The sequence below is a fragment of the Pantherophis guttatus genome, chromosome 1, assembly GCF_059756535.1.
Source record: "Pantherophis guttatus breed Tessera chromosome 1, ASM5975653v1, whole genome shotgun sequence".
Lineage (NCBI taxonomy): Eukaryota > Metazoa > Chordata > Lepidosauria > Squamata > Colubridae > Pantherophis > Pantherophis guttatus.
This window is the reverse complement of record NC_142063.1, coordinates 61,012,763-61,037,107: the sequence shown is the minus strand read 5'-3', so window position 1 is coordinate 61,037,107 and position 24,345 is coordinate 61,012,763. Positions and strand designations below refer to the sequence as shown.

Genomic DNA, 24,345 nt, shown 5'->3' with positions numbered 1-24,345 from the left:
AGAGCAATTCTGTTTCTGTAATTTGAAATACTGCTGACAAAGAGGAATATAAATTTGGGGTCTGTTCTCTTTCCATCCATATTTGATTAAAACCACACTGCTTTTCTAAATAAAATGCCACTCCTTGTTCCCTATATTTCTTTATTCCTGATGAAAATACAACATTCCTGAATGTTGTACATTGTGACACAACAATGAATGTCTAAGGACTCAATGACCAATATGATATATATTCAGGGATTCTATGTTTTAAGAAGAGTCTCTATTAGGACACATTTTCTATCTCTGTCCAAGTCCAGTCTGAAGATCAAAAGTCAGAAAAAGGAAGAAGTCACCTACTAACAAACTGAAGTGCAGGCAGAAAGGAGCAGCATTTATATATGAAAATATGCACAAGGTATACACACACTCTCATCCTCACATACATACAAACACAGACAAATATAGGCATATCTGGACTAATATAAAACCTAGTAAAACTAGTTCAAACTATGTTCCAGATTTAATGCCTCTATGTTGTCTCACCATATATTTATAAGAGTGTGTGTTCTCTAATTTGTGGTATACATAGTTAAAATTGTATTATTACCCACTTAATATTTTTTGTGGACATTTATAATGGACACTTTCCCACTAGGTTTTATTCTTTTACAACTAACAGGAATGAAAATGTCAGAATTCTTGTAAAGCAATGCTCTTTCAGTTGTAGAACATTTCTTTCACACACTTTTTTTTTGTATCTTTAGTATAATTACATGATGATTTTAATGGAAATTCATAGGAAGTATTTTTAAAAGGAATGGCAGATTTTATGTGCAGTTTTATGTAAATTTACAGTTATAAATATGCACAGGTTTTTTCCTGCATATGGGTATTTGCTTAAGGATCACTTTGATAAATGCAAACAAGAGTCTTATATTATTTATTGGAAGATTGCTGAGATATATAACAGCAATTGTTATGCCTCTCAGTAGAATTCTCTACTAGACTATACAGCTTTTCCTACTGAGTACTGGCACAAAGTTGAAAAAAAATTACGTTTAAGGAAGCTATTAAAATGCTAATAAAAAGAACCGTGTTTTGCTTTTCATCTAAGATTTCCATAATAATGATAACCTCCCACATTATCTTGGAGAAAAAGATAAAAGAATAACCAGATTAATAGACTCCAACAATAAATATTCTGAAGTCATTTAGAGCTCTATTCAGATTCATAGCATCCTATGAGGAAAGTGTTAGGTTGAAAGTACTAGTAGGAGTCTAATAACCATGGATATAAGCATGGGCAATTTGTGCCAACTTTTGTTGGTTTTAATAATCACTGTCCCGATTGCATAGGTCTGATGAAGAGAAATTCATCAGGATAGATAGATAGATAGATACCGTATTTTTCGATGTATAAGATGCACCTTTTTACCCCCAAAAAGGGGGCGAAAATCTGGGTGAGTCTTATACGCTGAATGTAGCCCCGCCTACCTGCCAGCCCCCACCCATCGCCATTTTCGGGCTTTAAAGCACTTTTAGGCGGCAGGAAACCAAAGGGAACAGGCACCTGCCTGTTGTGGGCTGGCAAAGGCCTTCATGTTGAGCCCCAATGCAGACCAGCCCCCGGCCCCAACTCCTCCAGTGCTCAGCCAGGCTTTGATTCAGCACAGGCTAGGCTCCCTGGGTGCCTTCGGGCAATGCAGAGCTCATCTTCAGCCTTGGAGCCGTGGCCTCAGCATCTTCGGCCTTGGAGCCGAGGAGCCTCAGCTGGCTCCTTGGCTCGAGTGAGCCGAGGAGCCAGCCGGGTCGAGGATCTGGGGGAGGACGGCTCCTGGGCCCCACCAAAACACTCCTTTCCTGGCAGTGGCACCCTGCAAGGCCCCGGGCAGAGCCGCCTCGCCTGCGCCTCGCCTTGAAGGAGCGCTGCCTGCTCACCGCAGCCAGAGCAGAGCGCCCAGCATGCGGAAGGTGGCCTGGACCGAGGGCCAGAGGTAGGGCAGGGCAGAGGGCAGCCTCCAGTCCGGGCATGTGTCACCCAGCGCTGCCACTCCCGAAGAGCCCCGCAGCTCGGTTCGGTGCTGCCCACCCGACCCAGGGGAGCCCGCGCGGTGGGGCGCTCACCTTCTGGGTGGGCGGCAGGAGGACCAGCCAGCCAGCAGGGAGAGCTGCCCGAGATCGAGCCGGATCTGCTTGGTGCCTCTATCGCTGCGAGGGACCCACCGGGCAGGGGTCCCGGCTTCCTGGGGGCAGCCGTGCAGGCGCGGAGCTGGGTGGGGGGATTGATTGATGCAAGAGCCATGTGTCTCCTCCCCCAAGGACCAGAGATGACCCCCCTCAGTGTCTGGGATGGGGGCACAGCAGGGCCCAGGAACTTCTCCGTAAAGCACCCACTAAACTTTCTGCAAAATGCTGGGGGGGGGGGGCAACTCTGCCCTGCCTCCCCAAGACTTCCGGGCTTGGCGGTCAGACCAGTCTGGCCTGCGAGATGTTCTCTCGATTCCCCCCCAGACCGTCCCGAAGAGGGTTGTTACTCAGGCTGTGCTCTGTTCCTCCCCCCAGAGCATGCGAGGGGTCTCTTTGGGGGAAAGTCCCTGCACCTCTCGCTTGCAGGAGGAGGAGGGCGGCACCACCTTAAATGCTGGTAGGCAGAGGTAGAATACTTTTTTCCTTGTTTTCCTCCCCCAAAATTAAGGTGCATCTTATACTCCGGTGCGTCTTATACACCGCAAAATATGGTAGATAGATAGATAGTAGATAGATAGATAGATAGATAGATAGATAGATAGATAGATAGATAGATGATAGATAAACTTGATATGCTGCTATCTCACTATTGAGCAACTGTGGACGGCTTGAAATGCTCATCTTTTTATGACTAGGCCGTATGGTTTATTAGGTTTATTACAGGAGGTGTGATGTACCAAGATGCTGGTTTGACAGCACTTCACCATAACACACACAACAAGTTGGAGTGGAGACCTTTTAAGACACAACACAAGAAGTTGCATTTTAGAATAGCTACCCTTACAGCTCTCCTTGTATCTGTGCAAAAAAAAAAAGACAAGAATTGTTCTCATTGCTTATTCCAATGACTGCAGGAATATTAACATTCATTTTCCATAGTTGGATCACTGGACTAATGTTCTAATGTTATGAAACCTTCCCCTTGCCCCACAGAGAAGGACCTTACTTTTTGAAGGATTACATCTGCAGGGTCCAACCTTGGCAACTTGAAGACTTGTGGACTTAATCTCCCAGAATTCCCCAGGCAATCATGCTGGTGGGAAATTCTGGGAGTTGAAATCCACAAAATTGCCAAGATTGGACAGCTCTGGATTAAATGATCAAGGGTTAGAGGTTATTTTAATAACATTGTTTAACTGTGAAACAATGGTAATATCTTACTCATCATTAGCCTGGTTGCTGCTGAATGCCTGGCTGCCTGAATGCCAGAGGGTTTTATTAAGCTATGAGTTTGGCTTACAAATTCAGGATAGAGGGGAGATAAATAGTCTAGAGCCAGAAAAGGTCATTTTAAAGAGACAGTGCCATTATAAATGTAGCTAAAAATACATCTTATTTTTCTAACTTGCATCTGCTAAATAAAATTCTGAAAACCAGTTCTTGGTGTTGAATGGACTCAGTGAATCTGGGCTGATTTCATTGAGAGACCAAATCCTTTCAGGCTTTCTATAATAAACTTACTCCTTATTTGGAGACAGAATACTTCCCCCTTGGTGGTGTTAGATTATTGGTTTGAATATTTTTAACTGAATGAGTTTAAATCACAGATGTGAAAGGGAGAATTGGGCAATGACAATCCTACCAGAAGGCAACCAGTTCAGGGGGTGGACATTGGATGGGCCTTTTGATTGAGAACAGCTTCCCTCAGCCATCCTCTTGAGTCCACCTGGATATTCCTAGCTTTCTCGGGCAGCAACACAGTGATAATGATAACTGCTTATTGTTGGCTCAGCCTGATGGCTTTCGTGCTATTGAAAGAACAGTGAGAACAATCAACCAATGGACCAGCTTGCCTTCAGAAGTTGTGGGAACTTAATCACTGGAAGTTTTCAAGAAGAGGTTGGATTGCCATCCATCAGAAATGGTGTAGGTTCTCCTGCTCGAGCGGGGGTGGGGGGGTTGGACTAAATGACCTATAAGGTCCCCTCCAGCTCTGTATATCTCTGTTAATCTGTTATCTGTTCTGTTAACATGTTGTTGTTGTGTGGAAAATAAAAGGAAAAAGGAGCATTAGGCATGTACACCACCTTTTACATTTTAAAAAATGTAAAAAAAATTATAAAGCTGCAGTATAAATAAATTAAAAAATAGGGGAAATATCATTAAAAGCTCATGGATAGTGAACAATAAAGCCTGCTGAGCTGAGCTGAGTATTAAAGACCAAGAAAACACCCAGGAGTTTCTCATGGACTACAAAATAGTTTGATTAGGAAGTCCTGCCTTACCATAAGGGCTAGTGCACTAATTCTAAACAACAGAACCTAAGGAAAGGAAAGAAGTAGAGAAGAAAAACTATTATGTAAATAAGGACAAGGTGATACTAAGAAATTATAAGAGTTTATATGTTAAATTGGCTAATCAGGGAAACATAGGTGGTAAAAATAGAGGATTAAAGAGAAAAATGGATTAAATAATGACCTTCTTGCCCCCAAAATAGGGAACAAAGTAGACTTTCGGGTTTATGAGAACAGGTTGCTGCATAAAGGCGATTTTCTAGAGTCTTGATTTTATGGAGAAAATTTCCTCAAGAGAAAAAAAAATGTATTCATAATCAATACTGTTAATCAGAAAAGCAAAGAAAATTGCTCTGGATAGTCTGCTGGTAAATTTGAGATGATGAAATGATTGTCAAGTGGTTAGTAAGCTCTTTTGACCACCAAAAAAAGGAATTGTAAATAGCCATGGTAACAATGTTGCCTGAAGTTTTTGGTAAAAAATATTTTACCAGTTGTAGGCTCTTTGTTTAAATTGCTTACAATGATACCAAAACCTATCAAAGATATTCAGGCACTGGATGGTCTCTTCTTTAAACACAGTTCTGAATGCCAAGGACCCAGAGGACAGAACCATTCCTTGAGTGCAACCAGACCATAGGTAGTTAGAGGGGGAAAAGGATGCTCTTTGGATAAGGAGGCAACGGACAGAATACTACCGCCACCTGCTGATCACTTTTGGAAGGACTTGAAATCATACCATGTATACAACAGAATTTTTTTTAACGTAAACTATGGATTGAAACGCCCCCAATTTATGCTCAGAGTCTGCTGATTGAAGCTAGGCAGTTTCCTTATCATTGTTATTGAAGTGGTTTGCCATTGCCTTTAGATTTTTTTCCCCATCTTCCCAGTCTAGCCTATAACACTGGAATTCCAAGGTTGTTCCCATCCAAGTATTAACCAGGACAGACTCTGCTTAGCTTCCAAGATCTGCCAACTTGTGCTAGTTGCTGCCATCTGCTGAGATAATAGTTTTTGCCAATGTTCTTCCACATCACAATGAATGGTTGTAATGCATAATCAGCAAAAAAAGACAGCTAATTGTTATAATTTGTTTTGACTCTTGTTGCCATTACCACTTGTTATAACTTAAATGAGGTTTTGTTTTGTTTTTGTTTTGTTTATCAAGAGTTAAGGAATGAAATCTGTGTCTGGATTTGAAGCATTTACATAAAGTAGAAAGGATGTTGGTAGAATCACAAGAAATCAAGAGAACTCCAGATAAATCTGGACCAAAATCAACATGCAAGTATTGCCAAATATGCAGTGAGCAAATAGCTCATTTTTGTGAAGTTTTGACTGAAGGACCCTTTGAAGCTGCACCATCAGCTTCATCCATTTTCCATGGAGAAAGCAGCCATCTAGACCAGGGGTGTAAAACTCAATTTCATTGAGGGCCACATCAGGGTTGTGTTTGACCTTGGGGGCCAGGGTGGGCATGGCCAACTTGACGTCACTCATGTCAGGGTGCCTGTGGTGGCCCAAGTGCTCTGCCAGCAAAAAGAGAGCTCAGGAGGCTGCAACGGCCTCCTGCAACCCTCTGCCAGCGAACATGGAGCTGGGGAGGCCTCCTGAGCTCCATTTTTGCTGGCAGAGGATTGCAGGAAGCCGTTGCAGCCTCCCAAGCTCTGTTTCCGCTGGCAGAGGCACTGCGAGCTGGTCCTTCACTGTTTCCAGGGTGACCCCATGGGCCAGATCTAAGCACCCAGCGGGCCGGATCTGGCCCACGGGCCTTGAGTTTGACACCCCTGGTCTAGACCAAGAAAGTCTGCTTTAATATTTCAATCCAAGGTATTGAGAGAAGGAACTCAATTTTTCAAATCAAGGCAACATCTCATATCAGGAGGTACAGCAATCAGGATTAAGGCAAAGTTACAATAGAGTGGTGAGTCTCTATCCAGAGCTATCCCGCTGGTCAGAAACGCAACACAAACAGTCTTATGTGCAAATGGCCTCTCAGATTTCTTTCCCATATTTATGAATAGGGAAGTTAGACGTGTCATTTCAAACAATTTCTCAGGGAGAGGAGAAATTCTCCATCAATTTATCAAAGTACATTTGCAGCACAGCTTCCCCACCATAGCCACGATTTTATTATTTCTCCTGCTGCAAGTAGTGAGATCAGCAGTTCTTTTGGCAGCTTGGTCATCACGAATCTCAGGGGTTTTTTCAGAATTCTGTTTTACTGTTTGGGGAAAATGGATGTTCTTCTGTACAAAAACTGGGTAACTATTTGGAACAAATTTTGCAAAGTGGACTTCTATTGCTAGAAGAATAGGGGGAAAAAAGAAGAGAAAAGAGATTTACATATTTTTCCAAGAAAATAATCTTTTTTGGTCAGTAAGTATTGAAGCTGGACTTAGGCAGCAGGGAAGGAGAGGGATGCAGAGGAAATGTTTGAATACACAGCTTTGAGTTTTCGCAATTGGCTAAACCGATATAAAATAAACTGATTTAGATAAGAATATTCTAATAACAGTCATTTATGACAAAAGATTTCTGCTTTGCCTCATGATATGAATCTTTTAGGTGGAATTTATACTTTCTTTTCCACAACAGAGTATTATATAATAAAGAACTACATGTAAGTTTGTCGTAAGAAGGCCCCATATTTGAACCTGGCTTTTTATGAACTGGTTCTGTGTACATCACATCAATATAATTGAAAAAGCATCCCATATAATGGGACAGGAGCCACTTCTATCCCATAGTTTATGATGAGGGATGCAGAAAGTTGGAGGATATGGTGGGGACATGTTGTTACTAAGGCTATTTGCATTTTCATGTTGTGGCAGAATGGAAAATAGCAATAGCACTTAGACTTATATACTGCTTCATAGTGCTTTTTACAGCCCTCTCTAAGCGGTTTACAGAGTCAGCATATTGCCCCGAACAATCTGGCTCCTCATTTTACCCACCTCGGAAGGATGAAAGGCTGAGTCAACCTTGAGCCAGTGAGATTTGAACTGTCGAACTGCAGCTAGCAGTCAGCTGAAGTAGCCTGCAGTGCTGCACTCTAACCACTGTGCCACCTCGGCTCTTATGATAATGTGCTATCTCTCATTGCCTCTCATGGCTGAAGTCAATGGCAGTGCACCATACATTAGACGTTCCTTTGGCTGGAAGTGTGGATGGAAGCAACTTATAATCATACTTTACTTTACTTTACTTTACTTTTATTTGATTTGTATACCGCCCTACTCCCGAAGGACTCAGGGCAGTGAACAGCCAACAATAAAATACATAAATACAAAATTTAAAAAGCAGAAATAAAATCAAATTAAATAGTTTGGCCCAGACAGATTAAAACCCCAATCAGTTTAAAACAAATTTAACTTTGAGGATTAAAAATATTAAAAATATTAAAATATTAAAATTGTTTAAAAAGAGGGAGAAAGTTAGGCCAGGCCCGCCTGGTGAAATAAAAAGGTCTTTAGAGCACGGCGGAAGGTGCGCAGATCCGGGATCCTCCGTATCTCTGGGGGGAGCTCATTCCAGATCGTAGGTGCCCCCACAGAGAGGGCTCTCCCCCTGGGGGCTGCCAGTCGACATTGTTTGGCCGACGGCACCCAGAGGAGCCCCTCTCTATGAGAGCGTACCAGCCGGTGGGAGGCTATTGGTGGTAGTAGGCGGTCCCGCAAGTACCCAGGTCCTGAGCCATGGAGCGCTTTAAAGATGGTAACCAAAACCTTGAAGCGCATACTAAACAGGTGAACAGATTTAGAACTGTTTGTCCTCTCTCTTCTAAGCAATGTATTGTAATTAGTATACAAGGCCATCCATTGGGAGGGAAGAGGATGAAATGAGCATCATGATACCAAGCTCAGCTCCATCAGTATATATTTTATGAAGTCATACAGACATATGCAAATGATGACTCTTGTGCCACAATTCTGACATTCTTGATGAAACAATAGGATTCTGTGGATACACTTTGTAATATTGACACATGCATAAGGGAAACTAAGCTGTTTTTAGCAATCCAACCATGAATTGGTGAGTAATGTGAACATAACATGGCTGCAATTCCAGAATTTCTCATACTTAGAAGCATGTTCAACTTACTGAAGGCTGCTTTTAAGTGCCTGACAACATACTGTAAATTTTTAGAGAGATATTGCCAATGAATACTGAATTTGTATTCATTTTCTTTAATTTGTTTATATAGAAAGCAGTTCATAATCCGCTTAATACTGCTCATATTCTTCATCAAAGCAGGAGGGGCTGCATGATGTATGTATATTAGCTTCAGGAGCACATCTGTGAGCTCAGATTGGATGAAATGTTGTAAACACAATGAAATGTTGCTAGGTAACTGCCTTTTAGTCAGTGTAGTTGTGAAAATGAGAAGGGTTTTTTTTTTCCCCCTTCCACAAAGATAGCCTACTTGGATAGGACAATGAACCATTATTTTATTTTCATCTTCATATATATTATTTTAAAACAGCAAAGCTTTTCCTCTTTGGGTAAAAATGGCATACTTAAAAATAATTTGCTTCTCAAATGTTCACATTTTTATAGAAAAATATTGTCTATTTAGTTTTACAATTAAAAACACTCCCTACTCATAATAATTTATATATCACCAACAAAGAATCCTTCACTCAAATAAACTGAATGTGAGAAAGAAACCTATTAAAATGTTCTCGCTTCTGACACAACTTTTCATTTTTCACTAAGACAATATTATTCCCTCATATTTCTTTATAAACTGGAAGACTGACTGAATGATCAGATTCATGAATCAGGATAGATTACCTACCAGGATTTGATCATTTGTACCTTTGGATACCTCTCTTGTGAAAGTGAATACTTTCACTTCCCCAAACTCATTTCTTGCATAAAAATTTGGATTTAACTCATCTGTCATCACCACCAACTGAAATAAAATTATGTATATCTAACTAAGATTAGTTAGTTCACTCCTTATGCCTTCTTATTCTTAGAACTTTCTGGAGTAGGATTGAAATAGCTGAATTATGTGAATTAATATGTTCACCTGCATTTGTGTGCATTGATAATGTTTGGGTTGACTAGAGATTGCTCCTAAGTTTACTTGACTTGTATTCATTTGGTCTTTTCCTCATTTACTAATTGTGGGAACTGGGTGAAGTTCTCAGTTCCTAGGCCTTAATCTCAAAACGAACTGCTGAATTAATTGCTTCATGGATGAATAATGCTGATCTGACAGTCACTTAGATTTTATATTGAAACTCTCTTGGTGGCTGAAATATAAACTCGTGTGGAACTAGTGTGCTATTTGGGCTAACAAAATTATAGTTACCGATCTTGAAAATGTTCCTTATAAGTCCTGCCCCCTATTTAATTGAAATATTGTAAATTATAAATATTATAAACTTTCCATATCCAGGAAGAATGTCAGCAGGAAGAAAACTGGCACATTTACAATTATACAGGCTTCCATATCAGCCTGAACCCATAGCAGGATAATTACTCACATGGAAACTTTTGTACAATCTATGGTATGTGTGAAGGAATCTCTCCTGCATATTAAACTGAATGTACATGAGAAACTCTTATATCAGTATCAGTAATATCACTGATAGCCATCACTTCCTGGGAGCATTCACGTAGTGAGTCATCTCAACCTGTAGTATCTGAATAGAGCTTATAATTCTCAGGTTCCCAAGAGTGGCCATGCTGATTCTGAATAATTATTCATTGTTGTTGTGTTGTTACTGTAATTTGTAGATTTACTATGGCTTCTTGGGAAATCAACCCTGACTGCTCTTTGGAAGGATAAATACTGAAACTGAAGCTCAAATATTTTAGCCACCAAATAAGAAGAAAGGATTCATTGGAAAGGACTGTGATGTTGGGAAAGATTGAAAGCAAAAGGAGAAGGGGACGGCAGAGGATGAGATGGTTAAATCGTGTCATTAATGCAGTGAGCATTGGGCAGACTCTGAGAGACAGTGGAGGATGGGGGGGGCATCTAGCGTGCTGTGGTCCATGGTCCAAGTCAGAAATGACTTGGAGACTGAAGAATAACAACAAATGGCTTTTCACTCCATAATATTGGCAGAACAAAATATGCATTTAAAATGTTCAACGAAATGTGCATTAAAAACAAGACTTCTTGCCTGGACCTAAAAACCAGCCATAATAATAAGTAGCTGAATTTTGGCAATTGTAGTTGAAGTGCGTTGTAGTTGTTGCTGTTTTCACTATGTCTGCTCTATTTATATTTTCTGTTCTAAAAGTCACCTTATCCCTAACACAAACCCACCCTTTGTAGGTTAAGGGGAAAAAAAAAACACCTTCAAAAATCAACTCAAGGGGAATTTTCTAAGGGCAGGTACAAACCTTTCTCATTTCTATTTCAAACTTTAACAAAAATCAGTCATCACTCTAAGTGGTAGCTTCAGTCTGTGGTCTGAAAATATTGCTGCAGATGCCCTTTTGATGTACATGATATGAGGATGAACGTTTCCAGGAATTTCTTTGAGAGCCATGGTGCATTGCCTTGTGCCATTCACAGGGTACATGCAGCAGTAGTTTGAAGCATTTGATAGCATCAGGACAGTGATAGGCACCTGGATGTCTGAATGACAACTGGCCTTTCTGACCAGTTCAAAATACCCTGTCCCTAAAAGACTTATTTTCTTGCATATGACTTCCATTCCTTCCCAGAAAGACCCACAATAGGGGAAGAAGGCAAAGCACCTCACCCTTGCTTCTTAGATTCCATTCCCACCTCTTCTAAATTCAGAAAATGGGTGTGCATTTAGGCTGGCCTTTTTAAAAGGAAATGAGTTATGACTGTCACAATTAACAATTTAATAGCAAATATTAAAAGCTTCAGTTGGTACAGAATGCAGGGGCATAAGCAGTTATGTGCATACCTAGATCTGCACATATTACATCTCAGTTCTGTGAGCTGTACTGTCTACCAATTTGCTTCCTGGTCCAATTAAATTTGTGGTCTAATTTGCTTCCTGATAGGCAATTCAAAGTGCTGGTGATAACCACAAAGCCTTGCCTGGTACAAGGCTGGGTTATTTGAGGGACTGCCAACATCTCAGTGACATCTCTTTGTCCCATCAAGTCCAGCAGAAGTGGCTTCCTATAGATCTTTTATTCTAGACTATCATTTGATGGGCCTTAGGAAGAGAGCCTTTGCTGCTGCTGCATTCATCCTGTAAAAAATATGATTCCCCCGTCCTTTCCCAAGGCTGGTCCTGTCCTTGATGGCCCTCTAGAAGAGCTTGAACAACCTTGGACATCAATGAGCTCATATAACGGCTATGCTGTTTTTGAACGTCTATTCTCTCACAGATACTATAATGTATGGTTTTAATTATTTTTAACATTAGTTTCTTTATACTGTTGTTGTTTGTTGTTTGTATTATGTTTTAATTGTGAGCCAGTCAGCAAATGTGAGATTGGTAGTTGTATAAAATGAATGAAAGAATGAATGAATGAATGAAAGAATGAATGAATGAATGAAAGAAAGAAAGAATGAATGAATGAATGAATGAATGAATGAATGAATGAATGAATAACATTAACTAAACTTTACAGAACTTTAGGCACATTTTATTAAAATTTAGTCTCTGTGTATTAGGAAGGAAGTGGGAATATTTGCAGTTTCCCAACCTCACCTTCTTTTGACCTTCAAATGTAGAGTATGATTACCTGCAATGAAAAATAGAAATCTTCTACCTTTGGTTGTGCTCTGCATAATTTAGGCTCTTCCCTTAAAGAACTTAACTAAAATGAATGAGGTTCTCCAGTGCAGATGTTTACTTTCTGAACAGGAAAGATAATGAGAATTGAAGTAAAAACTTGTGGTAGTAATATTGGTTTTAATCCACACTTCATTACTCTTTTGGTCTGTGCAAGAGTGTATTCAGAAATTTGATGTGCCTAGCCAATCTACTTCCTCAGCTGAGTAACTTTCTTTGGGTCAGAAGCTCAATAATTTACCAATTTCCTTTCTGTAACCCCAAAGCTTTCTTAACTCATTGTTCTTTTGGCTAAGCTTGGCACAAAAATACCACTTTTCACTTTGGGGCAGAGTGCTATCATGCAGTGTTAAGTCAACCACTTTAGTGACTGACACTCTCAACATTGCCTCTTAATCCCATCTTTCAGTAAGAAGATTGGTTTCAGCAGGTTATCATTGTTTTTAAGTCTTATTAGCCCCAAAGGGGAAATGCTGCAAATCCCTCAAATCTTTTCTGAAGGCTTGACATATGGATTTTTTAAAAAGCGTTTTGAGCCTGTCCAGAGTTAGTTTTGTGGTGAAATGTAGTGATTTCAGGTACATTATATGAGAACATATAGCAATAGCAATAGCATTTAGACTTATATACTGTTTCATTGTGCTTTTATAGCCCTCTCTAAGCAGTTTACAGAGTCAGCATATTGCCCCCAACAATCTGGGTCCTCATTTTACCCACCTCGGAAGGATGGAAGGCTGAGTCAACCTTGAGCTGGGTGAGATCTGAACTGTTGAACTGCAACTAGCAGTCAGCTGAAGTAACCTGCAGTACTGCACTCTAATCACTGTACCACCTTGGCTCTAACCATTCGTATTGATTCAAGTGCATTCTGACCAACTCTAGTTAAAATAATGATTTGTATATTGTAATTTTTGTGTACATAGCCATTTTGTTCATGGAAATCATGGGAATCAATAGCTATTAGCTTTGATGGCAGTGTGACTGTCTCTGAAAGCCATCTGCTGGGAACCAGTGGGCTTCTTTGTGCAGTTGGTTGGTCATATGTGCAGTGGTACGTAAGAATGTCCTTGGGAGACAGGACAAGAGACCCAACAAAAGGAGCAGTCAGATAAAAGCCCACAGTAAGAATGTGGATAGGGCAAGGGGCTCAGAAGAGACACAACCTAGTTTTGGAGCTGTAAAGTGGGAGGGAGGGGTAGGCAGGGAGAGAAGTATTTTCAGACTGCTGTAAATATCACCTTACAACAAAGTAGAATTAGCTCATCTGGTCATATTTCCCATCTGGTCTACCTCACAAGGCTGTTATCAATCTTAAAGTATGTGTGAATAGCAAATAAGCACAATTTTTAAGGGTTTGGAGAAATCGCACAAGAAAAACAAGAGCGAAGAAGAATCTACTGATGTCATACAAACAAGAATGAGATGCTCCTCAAAGTCAGACAACGGTAAATGTGGAAAAGTGATTGGACAGAGTGTCAGCAAGACAATGTCTTACAGCGTGGTGAAAAAGAGTGAAAAAATAATGAGGATGACATCCTCGTAACAAAAGGAAAGAAAGTTAAGATGACCAAGGTAAGAAATGCTATGTAATGCTGAAGCAAATACAAAGTAACTTAGAAATGTGTCACTCAGTTTATGGCCAAGCAAAAGAAATCAATCAGAACCAAGAGTCCGGGACACAGCATAAACATTATGTAGTGAGAAAGAAGTTCTTTGAAGATGATTCTAGGATATGTATGACAGAAGCCAGGGATGGGGTGGCTCAGTGGCTAAGAAACTGAGCTTGTCGATTGAAAGGTTGGCAGTTCAGCGGTTCAAATCCCTAGTGCCAAGTAATGGGATGAGCTCCCATTACTTGTCTCAGCTTCTGCCAACCTAGCAGTTCGAAAGCACATAAAAATGCAAGTTAGAAAAATAGGAACCACCTTTGGTGGGAAGGTAACAGCGTTCCGTGCATCTCTGGTTTTAGTCATACTGGCCACATGACCACAGAGACGTCTTCGGACAGCGCTGGCTCTTTGGCTTTGAAACAGAGATGAGCACCATCCCCTAGAGTCGGGAACAACTAGCACATATGTGCAAGGGGAACCTTTACCTTTACCTTTATGCCAGAAGCATGTAAAAGCTACTGTCTTAATGAGACAAAGAGAAAAGACTTCATATGAAATTAGGAGATACTATCAGGACATCAGAACTCAAAAGGAAATAATATCAGAGCATTTCAATTCTCCCAGACACTCTGGGGCAGACATGAAAATGACCATTTTGGAAAAATGAGTGATTTGCAACTCACAAAAGCTTATGCCTTTTGTTAGAAAATGTTCTATCAGGCTACTTCTGATTTTTGCCACTATAATCAATCTCCTCCTACAGTATTTATGGAATACCTTATGTACAAATTCAAATTCTCTGCCCTGATTGATTTTTCACAGTCACTTTGCACTAACTATCCATATAAAGTGATGTGTATACAAAACACAGAAAAAAATGACCAGTGGTGTTTTGAAGACCTAAAGATGAATGACCAGGGATGATGGTGAATATCTGCCGAGAACAAAAATGAATGTTTTGAATATCTGATTTAAACAGAAATAGGTTGAAATAACAAAATAGTTGAATATAAATGTAAAAATATTATTGATTTGATTCTTAGGATGAAAAATCATGAGAATTATAGGCTCTGAGTAAGGGATCAATTCACGAAATCAAGAGGATATCTTTCTTAGGGAAAAATGGATATGGATGAAAAAGAAACAGGAAATATGAAAAAAGATATGTGTTGAAATGATGATGTGAAAGCCTGTGGATGAGAAAAAAATGTACTTAAGAGGATGACTGCTACAAAAATTTAGGTTGAGAGAAAAATATTGAATAGCAATAGCACTTAGACTTATATACCACTTCACCTGCTGTACAGCCCTCTCTAAGTGGTTCACAGAGTCAGCATATTGCCCCTAACAATCTGGCTCCTCATTTTACTGACCTCGGAAGGATGGAAGGCTGAGTCAACCTTGGAGCCACTCAGTATCGAACTCCTGGAGTGGTTAGTGAGTTAGCTTGACATATTGCATTCTAACCATTTCACCACCATGCTCTTCTGAATGCTGTCTTTGTAGAGAAAACAATAGTTACAAAGTTACAAAGAATATAGTCAGAGAATAAAGAGGTTAAAAGGGGCAGAAAATTGCAGAGCAATCTTGGTGAAAATAAAAAAGTGGGTAATACAAATAGTACATAGGAAATAGTTCGATAAATGTTTTGGGAGGATGTCTGGCAGAATTCTGACTGAAATCATAGAGAATGAATGAATGAATATTTAAAGGATGCAGTGTATCTTTATACTAGGCAGGAGATGTGCAGATCACATTTTCTTTTTATACAACTCACTGAAAAATACATGCATGTGAGAATTAAAATTAGTTACATATGTTGATTTAAAAAAAAAGATGATGAAGAGAATTGTGAAATACTTATGGCATAATTTTGCAAGCAAGAATATCAAGTTGAAGGTAGATAACTGAATATGATGAGAGTGGAAACGAGGAATGTAAAGCATGTATAAAATAAATGAGATGATTAATAAATGTTTAAATCATGAGCAGGGAAGACACTGGTGTGTGATGACCTATTATTTATTTATGTTTTTTGTGAATCAGTGTCTAAGCAATGTGTGGTTGAGGTATAAATTTACTATCATTTTTGTATGCAGATAATGCTGTGTTGTTGGCTAGGAAGAAGAATGATTTGTGGCTAATTTCAGCTCAGCTGTATGATGCAGTGGTGAATATGGATCTCAGATCAATGCAACAAAAGCTAAGATAGCTATGTTTGAGGAGAACCAAACTATACCTTTACTTCCTTGCATGTATTCATCAACATCACTCAATAAGACAAGATTACCTTCACTAAGATCTATTGAATTTAGAGTTCTAGATACACACAACTATCATTCTTCGGTTTGTTTAATTTGTTAATTTATATTCTTTATAATTTATTACTTCTACATCCCAAATCTCAATCTTCTATATATTACAGTTATCACCAGGTTAGCCCATAGATCTTCTATCCATCATAGCTTTGTTCATGGGAGCTTTTACAGAATCTTTTTTAAAGGTACACACTACATTGCCAGACATGTCACATAGCACATACCTTGATAAATATCTGGAGAGTACTGATCAGTTTTAGTAAATTGGGGGCAGTATCCCCCACGTACAACCAAATCAATTTTACTCTAACCATGTTTATTCTATTCTATGGAAGCCAGAATTTGTAATCTAAAGACTACAAGCCATCATAATATTCTTGCCCCACCAACTTGGACTTACATGTAGAGTAAAGTAGAGTAGAATAGAGTAGAACAGAACAGAACAAAATAAAATATTCTTTATTGGCCAAATGTGATTGGATAAGTTTTCAGTATACATACAAGTAACAAAGTGATAAATCATAAATCATGATCATAAATCATAAGATACAACCAACAAAGTGATAGTCATAAAATACCAATAGGAGTAGGTAATAGGAAAGATGAGAAGGATAGTAGTAATACTGTACTGCTACATGGTTAGATATCCATGGAGATCAGGTGTTTAGTAGAGTGATGGCATGGGGGGGGAGCTATCTTTGTGTGTAGTTGTTTTGGCATGCAATGCCTTATAGTGGCATCCTGAGGGGAGAAGTTGAAGCAGTTTATGTCCTCAGCCATCTTTCTGGCTCAGGCACTATACAAATCCTTAATGGAAGGCAATCTGGTTGCAATTGTTCTTTCTACAGTCCTATCCATTGAAGATAGTGCCTGTCCTGTTTGGCTGCATTACCAAACTAGATGTCATGTAATGTACTGATATTAAGTTTGGATTTCACTTTTATTATACTGTGTATTTTTTCTCATGAAATTATTATGTTTTATTTGAAGCAGTGAAGTTAAGCTGTCACACTGGATCATATTTAAGAAAACAAAGCAATACACATTCATAGCCAGCTTAGTAGTTTTAAGAATGTTTGCTGACAGACTTGTGATGATAGAACAGTGAAACTGTCCTTAAATTTTTCCAAATTTCTTATAACCGTATTATTTAACAACATGATTTATGGATAGGTATTACAAGGCTGATTTCAGTGGGTGTGTTAAGTAAGAGTGTAGTATATCTTTTTAGATAAAATAATTTATTTGCTTGGTTTATGCTCTTGGTTTTACTGGCATACCAATCGTTGCTCCATCTCTGCCTCTCCCTTTTTCTCCTCCTCCCACCAATTGTACATGTTTCATTGCAAACCTATGTTAACAGTCCACAGCAGCTTATATAGAGAGATATAGCCAGCATAGAACATGACATCTTGGGGATTGAAGAAGATGGGGAGGGGGCAAACACTTGCCAATCATAATTTCAAGGAATTATGTTTCTGAAATGCCCAGCTTCAGCTATTCAAACCATAGTTCTTGTTGTCAGAACATCGGTAGTATCAAGTGATCTTGGAAAATTATCTGAACTTAGTGAGAATTGTGCAAAACAGTGGAACAAATAGTTGCTTAGAAAACAGTAAGATGGGCCCTTGGACAACAAAGCTCAAAATGATAGAAATATGCCACCAAATTCCTATGTAGCTATTACATGGTTTGGACTCCAAGTAGCTTTGCCATTGGAAGAATGTGTTTTAATTTAAATATTCTGGTTGCAGAAACAGATCTTACTTCAGTACAAAAAATATTTGGGAATCAGCTTCCTGAGGCATTTTCAGTGGAGCGTTCAGAATCTGGCCCATTCTGAACAGAGCTCAATAAACCTTCCCTGAATTGCTCTCTTCAGAGGAATCTGGGTAGCCAGATGTTGATTGTGTACACATTGTTTTGTGCTGCTTGCATAAACATTATAATCACATATAGACAACAGCAGAGCTACAATATTTAGAAAACATTTTTCACACCTCCTTATTAAGCAAGACTATGAAAATTATGACTCATCACTGCACCATTGTTTTTGCTTGTTTTCTTGAGCTGGTTGAATAGTCATAGACAGCTGGTATTAATACAATAGGTAGTGCTTAGGGAATTAATGGGTGATGTAGAATACACCACAAAGGTATCTGTCAGCTGGAACAATAAGCCTCATGATGGAAGAGATCTATATTTGAAACTGGTGCTCAAATGAAGGTTTTTCAAGCAATAAAAGGCATACCTTGACTGTGCTGCGAAATTAGTTTTTAACCATTGCATGAAGGCTGCCCCACAAAAAAAGTGCTTTTATTTTATTTGCTATCACAAGAGCATTTAAGCACCAAGGAGTAGGCATCTACATGCTCCATTTCTCTTTTCTCCTATCAAAACAACACTAGAGCGCTTATGCTCCAGGGAGATTTGTATAGAATCTGACGCTTGTATCAGTGCTGAAGGGGGAAAAAAAGAAAACAAAATTATAGTCTGAGGTGATGCAAATGATATCCTTGGTGCATCTTCCCCAATGTTCCTGTGAGGCTCTTGACAGCTGATGGTTGGATTAAACAAAAAGACCAGTAACTTATGACTATTAGCTCAAAGCAATCATCTCTCATTATTTCAATTACATGGGTAAATGCATGCAATCATGTATCAAATCACTTTTCCCTTTTGAAGAGGTTCTTTTCAGAGTAGGATTTCTGCCAGGGAAAAAAAAAGTGCAAATATTTACACTGGTTTTTCATCCAACTGCACCTTTGTTTGGCAAAACTACCCAATGGCTACAATTCTGAGTGATATTTCGAAGGTGGGGGGAAGAAACTGAGAGCAAAAGAGAGAGAGAGAGGAGGGTAAAATAAAAAGGGGGAAGGTAGACAACAGTGTGCAGATTTCTTTCTCCTTTGCTTCCTTCTCTCCTCCCCTCCCCTTCTCCTTTCTTGTGCCTCATTAGCAGTCTGAAAAGGAGACACCCTTCATTACCTATTGCTATCTGACCTGTCAGACTGAACGTGGCTTCCTTTCCCTTAAATCAAACTACCTGTGAATATAACTCTGCTGGCCAATTCCAGGCTCTTTAGCCAACTGTGATTGATGACTCAGAGACTAGGAGAAAATTGCCTCCCAATGAATTATTCATCAAGCGATCTCTTTGCTGTTAAAGTAGCTGACATGAAAGTTCTGACACTGCCTAAGCACAATTCACTTACAAATCAGTTACAAGGAAATATTAAAAATAGCTCCATGAAAGCATACCGGCACAGTATCAAGTCGGGCTTTTGGCTGCCTGCATCACTGATGGATTTGATCACTCTTGCCCATGGAAGAAACGGCAGGAAAGGCAACAGCAATGAAAGAAGAAGAAATGTCAGCCAGCCAGGCTTGGGAACAATATGTTGTTTCTGATGACTTTTCGCTCCACTGAAAGGCAGACAGCTAATCAAACAGGCAGCAATATTGAAATGTTTTCTCATTCAAATCAATACTCATTGTTCGCTTGCTAGCCCGGGGCTTTAATGCATGCAAAAGCATACAGCAAACACTAACAATTAAAAAAAAAATGCAGCTACATAGGGAAATCTGTATCAGAAAATCTGGGGAGGGAGGGGAAGGAAAGGGAGGGAATGGAGGGTGTAGAAAGCCAAGCCGGCAAAAGCTTATTATCAAATGCCTTTTCATTTGACCTCTGTGCTATAACCTCATCATGAGGGTAGATAATATACCTCTAATATAGTTTCAGGCCTGCAAAATTAGAGATACAGGCTGAGAGATTGAAATGGATACTTTTTTAAATGGGGTGGAACTGTTGTGCATGATCCATTGCTTACTGAAATAGATAGCAAATTTTTCAGAAATGTTCATAGAGGTGGATTGTATCTATGGTTGTCACAGTGGGAAAAATTCTCTCATGGGCTTGAATCAAGCTTTTGCAAGCATGAAGTGCTAAATCAGGTAATTCTCCCCCCTCCTTTTTTTTTTTTAATTTTTTTACCTAGAGTTACAGCATCCCATGTTTTGACTTGATGACATATTTTACTATTTCTAATTGTGGGATATGGACTCACAAATATTTTCTGAGGTATGAAGATGTGGATTTGGTTAAAATACCTGGTAACACCAACATTATCTCAAATTCTGGTATAGGATATTCTGGCTAAAAAGAACAGGCCTTAGAAATGTAGAGAAAAAGGTTGGACAGAAATAGATGTGTTATGTTTAGGGTTAGGATGCAGAACATTTATTTGATACTGTGGGTCAATTTTACCCTTTAATAAATTGTAGGCAATTGGGTCTGGAGCAAAGCTAACATAAAATCTAAATATGATTTAACTTGATTTGGGCTTAGATTAAAATAATTAAATAAAAGTAGTTAATTATGGATGCAATAATTGCTCCTTTTTGTGTGTGTAACATTAGAAATGTAGTGACAAGTCTCAAAGGGCTCTAAGGATTTTTTTTTACAGGGATGGCAAAATAAACAAAAGCCTAAAGGCCACATAGGGCCCATCACACCCAATGCCAGAATAAGTTGGCCCCCAAATTAAGAACCTGTTTTGCATGATTTGATAATTTCAGGGGATTAAGGAGCAAAGTGGAAGCCTTTAATTTTACAAATGCTTACATAATTCATAGAGCTCTTTCACCAAATGTTCCTTATGGAGCACAGCCCTAGCATACCACACCAAACATGGTATATATCTTGAGTCTTCAGAAGTGGCTTTGAAGATGTTTTAGAGGCCCATTAATGCCTTCTAGCTGAAAGATAACAGTTCAGTTTGTCAGATTATTAGATGTTATGTTCAAGTATTGGATTCTGTATGTTTTTATGTTGGCAAATCAGCAGTAGTGCATTGAAATTATTTTCAGGTTAACCAACTGAAATATTCATGGTTTAAGAGCTGTAAAAGTCATAAGTATATTCTTGGTAATCATTCTGAAGTAAAAGTTTGTGTGTTATGAAGGATGCGGCTGGTAAATAACAAACAGATGTAACACCAGGTATCAGTAACCTACCAGTGCAGTCAATATCTCTCTTCAGCTGACTCTTCTGCTGTCAACAATAAATTTCAGTACAATGCTTTCACAGTTATCTGTTGCATTTTCAGCCCTAAGATATTTAGCAGCTGAAGTGTGCTGTTTCACCAATTTTCTTTGCACACAAAATTGGCTGAAAGGTCTGAGCTCTCCAAAATCAATACTATTGCTAAACCACAAATAAGCCAGTAGAAGGGACTTGAAAATCAATCAATTTCAATGGAAGGGGTCTTCTAGAGAAGTTAGCTGTGTCTCTCCCCCCTCCCTTCTGACTCTACTGTAGCTTCATCGCCTCTCAGGACTGAATTCACAAAACACATTTCTTAGATTCCTGTTGCAAAGAATTTTTCAAAATTATCTTTTTAGCTGTCAGAGACAAACACAGATACCCCATTGAAAATGCCCTGTAAAACACAAATCATGGCAACCACATTAATGCCATTTCTACCCAAATTCAAAGCTCCCATTACAATTGAATCAGCCAAATGATTGGAAGGAAGACCCAGTTTTTGCATTCCTTGAGCTGAATGCTAAAAGAAAACAAAGAAAAGGGAACGTATACGCAGATTGAAACTCCCTCATTCACAATTTTTAATAGTTGAAATAGAACAAGGCACTGCCACTTAGGTGTAATTATGTCTGGTCATGTGTAATGCAAAGAAATCTTTGGTTACACTGTAAACGTTACATCAAAATCCCAGTAGGAATGGCAACAATCACCTTAAGCTTCTGTAGAGAAAATCTGGACTAAAAATGTAATTTAATAAACCAAACCTACAGGGACAGAGAAATATGGTTGCACATCTTTGAAAATATAAACAAGTTGCCTGCTTCTGTTTCTATCACCAATAGAGAAGAGATAGAGATTTTGATTAGTTTGAAGAAAATAATGCTCAATCTTATCTGTCTTTTTATAATAATTAAAAAATGAGATAGGTCAGCTTCCCCAGACAAATAGCTGTTTAAGAGTACAATACAATTTATAAATTTAAGCAAATTGTTTCTGCTTCTTCAACATATGTGTTTGAATACAATTGATGCCTTTTTATTAGTGCTCTTAAAGTGAAATTTAATTTACCAGACAGTGTAACAAAACCTTACTTTTACTATTTTTAAAAAATTTCAATATTGCATCTGTCAAATATTTATGTGATAATATTCAGCATAGTGGGAATAATTGTATTCTGGATTTCTCTGCATGAAACCTATACATGTTTGTTTGTTTGTTTGTTTGTTTGTTTGTTTGTTTATTTATTATATTTCTATACCGCCTTTCTCCCGTAAGACTCAAGGCGGTGTACAGTCAAGAAAAATATAGACACACAAACATCATAAAATTGTTAATTAAAATTATTACTTAGTTTGGTCAATTAAATAAAACCCAGAATTAGATAACATTTAAAAAATCATTCACATGTTCGTATGTTTAGTCCCGCCTGTTGGAACATCAGGGTCTTGAGGGCACGGCGGAAAGCATGGAGATCAGGGATATTCCGTATCTCCGGGGGCAGTTCATTCCAAAGGGTTGGAGCCCTCACAGAGAAGGCCCTCCCCCTGGGAGTCGCCAGTCGACATAATTTGACTGACGGTACCCTGAGTAGTCCCTCCCTGTGAGAATGAACTGGTCGGTGGGAGGCTATTGGTGGCAAAAGACGGTCACGTAGGTACACAGGTCCTAAGCCATGGAGCGCTTTAAAGGTGATAAATAACACCTTGAATCGCACCCGGAAGACCACCGGGAGCCAGTGCAGCTTGCGTAGGAGAGGTGTTACGTGGGCGTAACGAGCTGCGCCCATAATCACCCGCGCGGCTACGTTCTGGACCAGTTGGAGCTTCTGGGTGCTTTTCAAGGGGAGCCCCATGTAGAGAGCATTACAGTAGTCCATACTGGAGGTAACTAGGGCATGAGTGACTGTGCGCAAGGCGTCCCAATCCAGAAAGGGACACAACTGGCAGATCAGGCGAACCTGATAAAAGGCACCCCTGGCCACTGCGGTCAAATGATCTTCTAAAGATAACCGTGAATCCAGGAGGACACCCAAGTTGTGGGCCCTCTCTGTGGGGAGCAAGATCTCATCCCCTATTGTCAGTGATGGTACTAGCTGACTATACCAGGACGCCGGAAGCCACAGCCACTCGGTCTTGGAGGGGTTGAGTCTGAGCTTGTTTCTCCCCATCCAGATCCGCACGGCCTCCAGGCAATGGGACATCACAGCAAGGGCATCATTGGGGTGGTCTTACTTAAAGGCAAGTCCACTGAGTTCAGTGGAGTTTAGCTCCAGATTAAAATAAATAGGCTGTAGTATTACAACCTGAAATTGTTTTCATAATTTGTACATCAAACTACCTCTGAATCAAGACCAATAAAACATCTTTAAACTTCTCATTGCATTATTGTTGACTGGGGATGGTATCTTTCTTCAGGTATCTTTCTTCACTCAGAGCTTTTATGCCAGGTAGGATGAAAGGGAAGGGTGAAGGGACAGTGGCAGGACAAGCATCAACACAAAATTTTCTTCTAATTTCTGTGTGTTCCACTCTCTTCCTCACATCAGAAGACAATCTAAAACCTGCATCAAATAATGCAGCTTGTGTGTCCTGTAGGAACTCCACATGCTGCCATTCTCTGGTGTGGAGATCTATTTCTCAACTTTGGTTCACATTGAAATGGAAATAGAATAACAGAGTTGGAAGGGACCTTGGAGGTCTTCTAGTCCAACCCCCTGCTTAGGCAGTAAATCCAACACCACTTCAGACAAATGTTTATCCAACATCTTCTTAAAAATTTCCAGTGTTGGAGCATTCACAACTTCTGCAGGCAAGTTGTTCCACTGATTAATTGTTCTAACTGTCAGGAAATTTCTCCTTAGTTCTAAGTTGCTTCTCTCCTTGATTAGTTTCCACCCATTGCTTCTTGTTCTACCCTCAGATGCTTTGGAGAATAGTTTGACTCCCTCTTCTTTGTGGCAACCCCTGAGATATTAGAACACTACTATCATGTCTCCCCTAGTCCTTCTTTTCATCAAACTAGACATACCCAGTTCCTGCAACTGTTCTTCATATGTTTTAGCCTCCAGTCTCCTAATCATCTTTGTTGCTCTTTTCTGCACTCTTTCTAGAGTCTCCATATCTTTTTTACATCATGGCAACCAAAACTGAATGC

At 39.4% G+C, this 24,345-nt stretch overlaps 1 long non-coding RNA gene across 1 annotated transcript; it reads left to right on the top strand.

The window, feature by feature from the left end:
- The first annotated feature begins 8,442 nt into the window (after nt 1-8,442).
- LOC117665742 (uncharacterized) lies at nt 8,443-10,652 on the top strand. The gene is made up of 2 exons (XR_004591456.2): nt 8,443-8,501; nt 10,218-10,652. It is a non-coding gene; the product is annotated as an uncharacterized LOC117665742 (long non-coding RNA).
- The last annotated feature ends 13,693 nt before the right edge of the window (nt 10,653-24,345 follow it).